Genomic DNA, 11,658 nt, shown 5'->3' on the forward strand with positions numbered 1-11,658 from the left:
AATGTGTATATCTGAGTGTAGGAGTGTGTGAGAGTCCTGATGAATGATTGTACATGTGTACATGTACATGTGTACACAGATGCAGAAAGAGAGAGAGAGAGTGTGAGTAGGAGTAAAGAGACAAAAGGGAGAAGATGGAGATAGAGGGAGGAAAAAAATAGAAACCATTCGTCTGGTGTGTGTTCTCGTGGGGGGCAACTGACGGGATCGTCTTCCCCCCTTGGCCCCTCCCTGGCCCCAGCCAGAAGCCTCCAGGGGTCCCTGGGTTCCTGAGGAAAAACATCTCAGCCCCCATCACCCCTGAACCTAGTGCTGGGCTGTTTACCTTGGCCAGGCTGCCTGACAGCTTTACTGATGTTACATACAGGCACACAGGGACCCTGATTCAGAGAGGGAGAAGGGAGCAGGAGCACTGGGAGAGAAGAGGAGGAGGAGAGCGGGATAGATGAGGAATGGAGAAGGAGTGACGAGAATGGAGGGGAGGGCAAAAGGCACAAGTTGAGGTGAAGAGAAATTTCTATTTAAAGGAGAGAATATGGAATGGTAGAGGAGGTAGGAGAGCGAGAGGTGTGAGGGAGCGAGAGTGTTAGCTTACTCTGATCTTAATCACCACGATCAGATCCATTTGGGGAGATCTCCAGAGGAGAGCGCTGTTCAGAGGGCAACAGAGTGCACACTGAGTACACACCTAGAAGAAATATTGCCGGCAAAAAGTCTGCACTGGAAATACAGGCATTCATTTTAATCAGCTTTCTCAGTAGAAAGCTGTGTATATTGAGCAATATTTTGTTTTAAGGATCCTTGCTCAGTGCAGTGTGTGAGATTTAAAAAGCAAATGTGGAATGGAGACTCAATATTTTGACTGGAGCTAGCGTTACTCATTATAGTCTGGTGTAGAAATGTATAGGCACTTCCATGCTGTTCATGGGGAGAGAATACGGCAGGGAGGGGGCTACTGCCACTCACTGTACAAATGTTGACACAAGTATACCATATCTATTTTAAATAAATGAAGATTATCAACTTGCAAAACAAAGCATCATGAAAACTCCCTCATTCATTCATCTATACCAAATATGATTTATGAGTTGGGGAGGCTGACTGTAAAATAGGGAGCAGAATTTGGTCAAGATTCAGTAGAAATGTCCCAGATGTTAGTGGAAGAACAAAAATAAAGGGAACAAGCTTCTTTTGATGATGATTTGAATTTGCATTCATCATTTGAGCACAAAACTTCCCCTCATGCCTGGCAGTTTGTCTATTTGTAGGCGTTTGTTTGTCCATTTCTGAGCCATGATGCAGGGCAGGGCCGGGCCACAGGGGTTTCTGCAATGGGGTGGGAGGTCTGTGTTTTGCAGCTCAGAGCTCTAAGTCTTGTTTGTCTGTCCTGAGCAGCTGGACAAGCTGTAATAATACAAATGGGCCTTTGAACATGCTGCTGTGTTGTGCTGCTCTGGCTTGGGTTACATCACGCGTGCACGTGCATAGACATGCGCACACACACACGCACACACACGCACACACGCACACGCACACACACACACACACACACACACCCACACACACCCACACACACACACACACACACAGTCATACCAAAAACATGTTCACACACAATTGTGAACACAGGTGTGCCGACAAGCGTGCAGGCACCAATATGCAGGCACACACAACAATACACCCTTGATCGTTGATCACAACTAAATAAGCATGCGTTGATCACGGCCTAACTTAGATTGATCATCATAAACGTGGTTGTCACTCTGCCTGATGCCCTGTTTGTCTGTCTCCTTTGTTTGTTTGTTTGTGTGGGCAGACGGGTGGCTTGCTTGTTGTTTGTTTATGGCTGATCATTTGTCGCAATAAATCATTAGGGAGGGACACACACACACACACACACACACACACACACACACACACACACACACACAAACACAAACACACACAAACACACACACACACACACCGCTGAGCTCCCTTGATTGTTTCCACTCCTCTCAAACTGATTTAGGCTTACACAAACACTTCAGGCTCCCTGTGCTGTCACCCTCACACTCTGGAAGCTGCAGCTCCCACTGAGAAAAAAATGGGACATAGTTGAGCGCAACCCTACTCCAAAACACTGACGGATGACTTCCTCTGCCATTATGTAATGGGAGTTCAGGGCTTCACCGGCCCTGCCCTGGCAGTGGCCGGTGGCCTCTGTGCACCCACCAGGACATGAGAGGACAGGGTGTTGGTCTGTAGTTTGCTGGGTCACAACTCTGGGGATCTACATCAATTCCAGTTTTGGGGTGTCCATGTGTACATTTCATCTCTACAGATTTGATTTGATGCACAAAACAGAGATTAATTATTCACATGCTCCTTGTTTTCAATGCGTATGAACTCTGCTGTAAAATGGTGAATTGTGTCATATTGTGCAAGTTCAGTTAATACAGTTACTGGTCACCATTAAAATATTTTGCCAAGTCTATTTCTTTTTTTTACAACTTACATTTAAGGATCGGCCCATCACTGTACCTGCTGGCTCACTGGAATGGCTAACTGGTCCACCACAATCAAACAAAGACAATTGTATTGGTTACACCTGTGTTATTCCTGCTAAAACACATCAAAACATTTGCTGTGAATAAAAATGTACTTGCAATCTCTCGAGCTATGGTTATACGTGGCCAGCATTTCAACCTCTCCGATTTAAAAAATAACATCGTGAACAGCTGTCAGTTTTCAGAAGAGTGTTCAAATGTATGCACAGTTGCCTGCTGTAGTTGCTGCGAGATGTGAGAACACTTATACTAAAATACCATCACAAATAAACCTAAGTTCATTTATCTTGCAATGTTTACTTAAAGTTCCTGTTGCAACAAAAGGCTTTAGTCAAATAATCATACCATTACTATGGCTTAATGTAGCAAATGTTTGCATGGGGATTTGTGGCTGTGTTTGTTATAGCCACAACTCCCCATGCAAGTGTCTATTCCCCACAATAAAGGCACTTCAATTACTGTGCTTATTCTTATTGTCACATCACAGTAAAAAGGCCTTATTTGCAACAGACATTGTGAATTCTCCTAACAGGAAAAGCACATTAACCATGGCTCGGTTCTATCCAAGTGGCCCAGGAAGCCATGCAGTGAGCCAAATGCAATATGCCAGAGCCCTAAAACGGAAGCAGCTAAATGGCATTCAGCCATCATTAATTTGATTATTTACAGCTCTGCTTTTCTTACTGTAACATGTCAAAATGTTCAGAATGAAAAAGGCCTATTCACAACTATCAGTGTTGCTCCATTCCCAACATAACTTGCTATTACCTGTTATTGTCTCCTCCTATAGGTGGGATTTGAAACAATGGGTTTAAATCTCTACTAAACATGAATTATTACTGTTAGGGCCCAAAAGTGTAATTGAGCAAAATCATTGAAAACACCTGTGTGGGTGCACCATGGGTCTGAAGGCCTTTAACAAAACAAAACTAAAGTGCAAAACATGATCTACATCACAAACTGAACATCCAACATTGGATAAAACAATTGGATGAACGCGCTTTTGGGAACTTTATGTAGAGGAGGATTTGATTTAAAAGTGTATTGACTTTACCTGAATGAGGATGTGACAGTGCCAATGGAGAGAGAGCCAACAGGGACTCAGGCTGGGATCTGCCTGGATTATGCAGCCATGGGTTGTACAGAGTTGAACATCTGGTCACAAAGACTGCTGAGATTGTGTTACTCATCCCTGACAGCAAGAGAGGAGCATGTGAGAGATGAGTAGACAGATGGAGATTGTTTGCATATTATTCATGTGTTTAAAAGGATGTCAAACTGTCTATGGCCTAGGGCAGCTAGTATTGTCAATCCCACTGGCAGTCCACTTCACAACATGTTGCAAGCCAAAAAGCCATGCATTTCTCTGAAGAATTGTTCTACCAAATCAACACCAAAGGCGGTGAATATTTCACTTATACATGATAGTTGGTGAGCGAGAGAAATTCAATAAGATGTTCAAGTTTGACTTAGAAAATTGGTTTACAGTGCAGCTGCAGTAACCAATTTTGCATGCAACTGAACATTTTTGGCTACTTTACCTAAGATGGCTAAATGCTTTAGACAAATGAAAAATACAAAGTACCAAAGTCAAACACTGTTTCCTAGCTACAGTTACTCAGGGATGAGGAGCTCCGATTGCAGGCACCCGTCACTGGATCACCATTAAGGCAACTGGTCACTTGCCCAGGGGCACAGGACTAAGGGGGACTAGGGGGCCCTGGGCTCCATCAAATATGATGTTAGATCACATTGTAAACTCAGACCTCTCTTTCCCAATTATATGCAGATTTTTCCAACCCATTCAATCAAAAAGTTCTGTTAAATCACGTCAAAAACAGTGGCTGTAGTTTCCTGCGCGCCGAGCGAGGACAAGTTGTTGCAGACCATGGTAAAGTTGGTTTTACATTGGAAGGTCAAATTGCATAATAGATTTTTTCAAAAGTGTTGAACATCCAATATCCAATAGCATTCCGCCCTTTGATAACTTTTTGTTTTGGTGGTGTTTTGTTTTGTTACAACACACTACACAGTGCTTGCTGAGATTGATGATTTGTATTCAAATTCTGAGTAGTGCACAGGAGGAAGAGGAGGAGGGAAATGAAGAAGGAGAAGGCAGTGCACTGGAGAGACCAGGCGGGTCAACGCAGGAGAAGACCACAGAAGGAGATGCAAAAGGGAAAGAATTGAAAGAATTGACTGTGAGGGATGGAGAGGAAGCTGCAGAGAGGGACAGAGGCAGAAAGTGAGTCTTGAGTCTTGTTGCCTAGGGCACACAAAATTGTTCTTCCAGCCCTGACTGGTCGGCATTCCCCCCCCCCCCATGCATTGGCAATTTTAAACTGTGGATTTCAGTCCATAAAGGATTATTCAACCACACATTTCTGCTTTAAGGAAACTGATTTTCAAACAACATAGGATAATTCATTAGATTCATCATCGCCATTCTCGGCAAAAGCAAAATGCAGGAAAAATAGCTTGGAATGTTGCACTTAGTGCCAACTCCCTCTGACCTCTGACCTCTGAGCTAGCCCACCGCTCAGAGAGAGAGTAAAACTACACCCCTACTGTCCACATTCAACACCTGCAGCAGGATTGCTGCAATGCCATTTTATTTACAGTGGTCTTTCTTACCAGTTTATTCCCAGCTTTTTTTAATTTTAAGCTTTAACACAGTTTTTCTGTGTTCACAAGCCATCCACAGTACTTCCATCAGTAACGTTGGTGGGGTTTATTATTTTGTTGGGCACAACTGACATAATTTATCCCCATGATGTTTTGTGCACCTAAATAAAGTGCACACTTTTGTTTTTGTCTTTGCCTCAAATGGTAATATGGCAAACAGATGTGACATCATAATTAACAAACCCAATAAAGTAATAGCGTTTCATGTCATTGTTTTGTTGTCATGTGTTCATGAAAAATCCCTCAGTGGCCCTACAAAAATGACACAGACCCCAAAATTGGAGGGTGAGAGTGAAAGGAGGGACACAGAGAAAAATAAATAGAAAACAGAAGGACAGCAGGACGACATTGTAAAAACAAAAGCGTGCCTCTGTCCCGTCCTTCTGGCCCATGCATGCTGCCCTCTGCTCCACCTTGAGGCCTTGGGGTGAGTTTGTGAACAGTTTCGTGACCTGAACATCTGACCAGTCTGTCCTGTACCTGCAATAAAACACAAACAGAGGAACTACAAACCACACCAGCAAAGACCAACAAGCAGGCCTCACAGTGTCCACTTCAGCAGAGAGAGAAACCCTTTCCAAAACACAAGAGTAAGTTATCCCGCTGTTCGTTTATCTGCCTCTATTTATACTTCCTCATTTTTATGTTGAAGTTGTGTTGTGGGGAGACCTGTGCGTTTGTCCGAATATCGTGTGAATACGCACACTGGTAAGTCCTCGCACTATTTAACAGGCTGATATTTACTGAACTTTTGTGGGAGCGCACATGACACGGTTCATCTGTCTCGCTCTTTCCACGCTTTGTTTTTACATGGCATGCTGGGAACTGTTGTTGTGTTTGGTTTGTGACTTCTCAGCCACAGTCTTCATTAGATAATGAAGGGGAACAGTATTTGTGGTGGGAAGGTGAAGGTCAAAACAGTGTTTGGAATACACACGCATGACTGATCGGTCAGCCGTGTTGAGCTATGCATACTCTGATGATTCAGCAAAAAATAACGGCTGTATGTTTTCTGGAGGAGAAACTAGATGTCAGTTTCTGCTTTATGTTAGTTTATAGTAGTTATAAGTCTCATAGTTATGAGAGGCACTAAAACTAAAAGTAATTTTATATAGAAGAATGCAAGATGCATAGTTTAGAAAGGGAGCTAATCATAAAGGGTCTGAAGATAGAGGGTGTAATACGGCGTGTTGTATAGATTGTAAAGCCCCATGTACCCTGAATGAAATTGAATAAGCAGAAATTCAGTTCAAAATAATATCAAAGGCTAATAGGCTTCACTAAAATATAAACACAGAATTCACTTTAAGTTTCAACTCTTTTCATTGTTTTGGTCAGTCTGTGATAGCTGTTGTGATTGGCTGGAGATGAGGAAGAGAAACTGAGGGGCGGGCACAGACGCAGAGCACGGAGGGAAGGAGTGAGCGTGAGAGAAAACGTGAAGAAGTCGTTAAACACAGATAAAATATTAGCAGTGTGTAAAGACCTGAAACACTCTTTTACCTACTTAAATTCACTGAAGTAGGCTGCACGCTAGTGCGTCTGTGTGTATTTTTAAAATCTATGTTACTAAAAATGCTTAGCTGTTAGCCGCTATGCTAGCCGAATTAACGATGCTAACCCATAGACTGTAGGCCTATATTATCAATTACTATTAACAGTCTATGTGCTAACCGCATAGCTATTCTGCTAACAATAGTTTCTAGAAGTTAGCTTGTGGGGCTACTAGAAAAGTGAACCAAGAATGAGTGTGAGCTTGGATCCAACACAGTATTTAAGTTCAGAGGGGGCCCCACGGTGGCTAATGATGAAGAAGTCCTGTGATGAAGACACATTTTGGACTGATGAGATGTTAGCGCAATTCGTGACCAGAAAAGCCCTTGGGTGCCTCTGACGAAGATTTCAGCCTGCTGTCACCTGCTACTCTCCGACACAAGTCGTCTCTCCAGGACAGAAACAGAACAGTAAGTTAAACATGTCATCCCTTTACATTGCTTTGAGTGAAGAGGATTCTCTAGCTTTAAATACAGTGAAATATTGTGTGTTTATCCATCTATTTTTATGTATAGCTTTATTGTTTTCCTTTAACAATGTTAGTTATTTTAAGTACCAGTAAACAAGGCTGAGTTTAAGTGGAATGGTAAATTTCTGTTAGCAGGTTGTGATAATTTCACTCTATAGAGGAGAACTTTCATGGTAGCTACGTTATGATACAAACTCAAAAGCCACCAGCATTCTAGTGTAAACTCAGTCCACTGTGTTTTAGGGGCCTTTCACACCTGCCTCGTTTAGTTTGGTTGAATTGCACTAGAGTTTGTTGTCTGTGGGGTTCGTTTGGGCAGGTGTGACTGCAGTAATCATACTCGAATGTGCACCAAAAGCGGGCCAAACAACCTTTCCGAGACCTCCTTGAAGGGCGTTTTCACTCCTATAGTTTGTTAGTTTTGGTCTTAATCTGTTGATGAGTTTTCAAATTTTGGGCCATTTCCTTTTGTTCTGTTTTGTTTCACACCTGGAAAAATTTAAAAAATTGACCAAAATGCATCATTGCAACTCAGGCAAAAACATTCACTCCTCTTATTTGTCAGATGTGTCTGGGGCGGCAGCAATAAGGTAATTACAGGAAGAAGGTCCCGTGTGGACTATGTCTTGCATCTCTGTGGTCAAACCAGCTTATTTCATTTGACTAAATATGCCTGTGTCTGTCTCCAGCTTTAACGCCAGCTGGTCTGACCACAAAAATGTGAGTAACGGATAGCGAGCTTTAATGTTGTCTTCGAATGAGACATTACAATAATGGCAATGGTAACAGTAATGGACAATTCCGCATCCGACCTGTCAGGGGTCCGAAAAGGAGAAGTGCTTTGGTGCCTACTGTAAAGGTGCTGGTTGTCAAGCAAGTAGCTAATACTAGGTCTATAACTTTAGCTAATTCTTGGTGGGTAACATAAGATTATGACATTGTTTAACATGCTCAGTTATTTTTAGTATGATGTTTTTTGTTGTTTGTTTTTACCATCGTTCTGGGCTAGCGCAATTCATCAGTAACGTTAACTGCATAGATGGACGACTCATCTAATTGTAACTTAGCTAGCTAGCACACCCGTGTCTTCTGCCTCACTCTCCGGGCGCTGCAGGGCTTCAGTCAGGATGAGAGCTGACAACACTATCAATTTAGCCCCAGTCCGGGGACACATCCACAGTCAGCCCCCAGCCAGCTAGCAGCCATCCCAGTCAGCACTTAACTTTGGCGCTAAGGACGCTAACTAAACCGTCGGGAAACAGACCCAGGCATCCAAGTCAGAACAGCGGCCATTGTTAACGTTATACAATTTGCATCCCAGATTTTCAGATAGAAATTGAATTACTCGGGCAAGGAATCGTTTCAGCCCTAGGTGGAGGCATCTGACGATAATTGGCAACATGACATCATTCATTTACATCATTCAATCCCAATTATCACATCTTCACTTTTTTGGAATGTTAACTTTTCCAACTTGTGTAAAAACTGTTAGTGTGTTTTATTGTATGCAGTCTAGCAAGGTTGTTCTTTCTTTTTTTACTCTTTAGACCTCCTTTGCCTCACTGTTGTGTTGTGGTGGCCTCTGTAGCACTTCCTTATGCGGAAACATATGTCTTACACACACACACACACACGCGCGCCTGTTGTTGGTGTCTTTTAGTCCAACCGGCTACCCCTGCTTGCCATGTAGAAAAGGTGATCCACCTTGGATAATATAATGAGAGATATTGGGGAGCATATAATGAGAAATGGACAGAGAGCGAGAAAGAAGGAAAGATAAAGGAGGTTTTTCCAAAGGTTTGCTGAGCTCATGCCTTGCAGCGGAGTGATGGATGAGACAAGGGAGGGGGAAAAACAGATCAAGAAGTGGGGTGGAAATAAAAATGGGGAAATGATTATGAAAGAAGAGCAAAAGGGTGGAAAGAAGAGGGTGAGTTGATGGGAAAGAGCAAGAGGGCATGTGGAGGCCACGTGGACCACAAAAAAACGGGTTAAAGATTTTGATAGCGTCCTGCTAGCTAGCTGGGACCAGATCGAGCGCGTGGGAGGGAGGGTTTAGTATAGGGCTTTCAAGGGGCTATCGGGAGCAGCACATCTGCAAAATCCATTAAGGAATGTCTATTTATGCGGTGTGACACTGTGTTTTCTCTGCCAGGCTTGGTTTGGGCCCGCGCTGCAAAACTAGGATCAGGTTTCGTCCGCTTGCAGTGGGGGGCCGTCTCCAGTTGACGTGTGATGATTTAGTCAGGTGTGAGCGTGCACTTTCCAATTTGCAGGGAAATAAATTAGAAGTGATTTTTTATGAGGCCTCTGTCCCAGGCTGTCTCAAGGCTCTCTCTCCCTCCTGCTGTGCACTGTCAGCCCAACTGATGTGTTTATAAAGAGTGCAGCAGTGGGAGTTGCCCCCACATAAACACACACACACACATACACACGTTTACACATAGGATACACAAAAACACATGTGTATACAGACATATGTTATGCAAACAATGACATGCATGAAAACCACACATGCAATAACAAAGGCCTACATGAAAAACACATCTTTGTGGCAGCGTCTGCACAGAAATACAATTTTGCGTTCTGCTCACAATGTCACATTTTACATGCTTTTTATACATCGCTGTTGTGAAGTTGGGCAGTAGTTGCGCGAGCAAAATTGAAATTGAATTACCATTTTATTTGTAAGCTGTAACGCTGTAATATCAAGCAGGGACAACGGCAGCAAAAATAACCAGAGGAAAAATAACCTCAACTGCAGCTAAATAATGTGTCCTTGGCTCATCCTTATTACAAACAATTCCTCTGGCAGGGCAGCGAGCCACATTTAGGAAGTGTTACTGATACAAATGGTGCAGTAGCTGCTCTGGATCATATTTAAATAAAAACAGAGAAACACAGGTGTGTTAGTGGTAGAGGACACAGAGCAGAACAGATCCAGGCAGAGATGATGGTTTTCTGAGGCGAGGGAAACATGTTTGAGCTCCACTGGGGTCTAGAAGCCGGAAACCCAAATCCCATTTGACCCCTGACCCCTGTTTGGTTCCCCTGCTACTGCTCCCACATATGGCTCTGCCTGCCCTTACTAAATCACTGTCTGGCTGACTCTCAAATGTTGGACCATTTAAATTACAGGTAATTACAAAATAAAATGCTTTTTAAAGTGTTACACTTGTTCTAAAGTTATTAGTTCTCAACTAATGACGCCCCCACTTCTATCCAGTATATGAAATATGGAAACTCGTTTATATAGTATTACAATATTTATAAAGACTGTTCATCAAATGCCTTCAATAGCTAAAAGAAAGATATTTCTTTTCCCTAAATAATTGACATCCAAAACAAGGGATGTCACGAGAACCGATACTACTACTAGGGATGTAATGGTAGGAAGATTTAACCTCGCGGTTATAGCGGCCAAAATGATCACGGTTTTGGGTATTATCATGGTATTTTTACCACACCAGAAGTGTGTTCTGTATGTTCAAAACGCACTAATAGGCCTAACTGGCTGCTGAAACACCGGCCCGCTGTAGGGTGTCAGGTAAGAACTCGAACCAGAGATGTGTGACTTTGAGATCCAGGAAGATTTATTTACAACTCCACAACATGAACTTTGAAGATGTATTGGACGTTGCATGTTAAGTTGGAAGTGGTTCTGAAGTATAAGCAAATACTAATATGACTCACTGTGAACATTATTTACCAAAAGTGAATGTTATAGCCCCTAGCATATAACAAGAAACAATGCAAAAAATGACATTTATTTCTCTGTAATAATTAACATAAATGTAGCAGGAACACAAACTGAGACTAAGCCATATCTATTACAGCACACATATCCATAACAGAGCAAACAGTGTAATGCACCTTTAATAGCTAAGCATGTGGCGCCACAGGCTAGTCTGTTTACTGGTGATTGCACATTGCTAGCAAGCACAACATAAATATAAACACAGGGCTGCACAAATACTATTAAACAGTCTGCACATCTATCAGGTATGCAATAAGAAACACAGCAACAGCACTGTTATCAAGGTGGTAATATCTCTCTCTCTCTCTCGCTCTCTCTCTCTCTCTCTCTCTCTCCCCAAAGAAATGTCACGTTGTAACGGGCTAAACTTCCACATTGTAGCAGCTTCAACTTATTGTAGGTAGTAACGAGGCAGTAAAACCCGTGACAGTTTAGCGTAAATATATATTTATTATTGCTATTTACTGAAAAAAGGAAACCCTTCTTCTCTATATACAAAAAGACACAAACCAGCACTGGGCACTGCTGTTGTCTGAAAAACAACTGGACAAAATGTTAAGCTTACTGGCAGAGATGGCAAAAGTACTCACTTTCCATACTTAAGTAGAAGTACAGATACTTGTGTTAAAAAATACTCTGGTAAA

General features: G+C 42.5%; 1 long non-coding RNA gene across 1 annotated transcript in view; it reads left to right on the forward strand.

Annotated features, from left to right (window-relative positions):
* Positions 1 to 6,633: 6,633 nt before the first annotated feature.
* LOC117950995 overlaps positions 6,634 to 11,658 on the forward strand; it is a 46,742-nt gene continuing 41,717 nt past the window's right edge. The window contains exon 1 of the long non-coding RNA XR_004658017.1: positions 6,634 to 7,198. This is a non-coding gene — a long non-coding RNA (uncharacterized LOC117950995). The remainder of the gene's footprint in view (positions 7,199 to 11,658) is intronic.

The sequence above is a fragment of the Etheostoma cragini genome, chromosome 9, assembly GCF_013103735.1.
Source record: "Etheostoma cragini isolate CJK2018 chromosome 9, CSU_Ecrag_1.0, whole genome shotgun sequence".
NCBI classification, from domain to species: Eukaryota; Metazoa; Chordata; class Actinopteri; order Perciformes; family Percidae; genus Etheostoma; species Etheostoma cragini.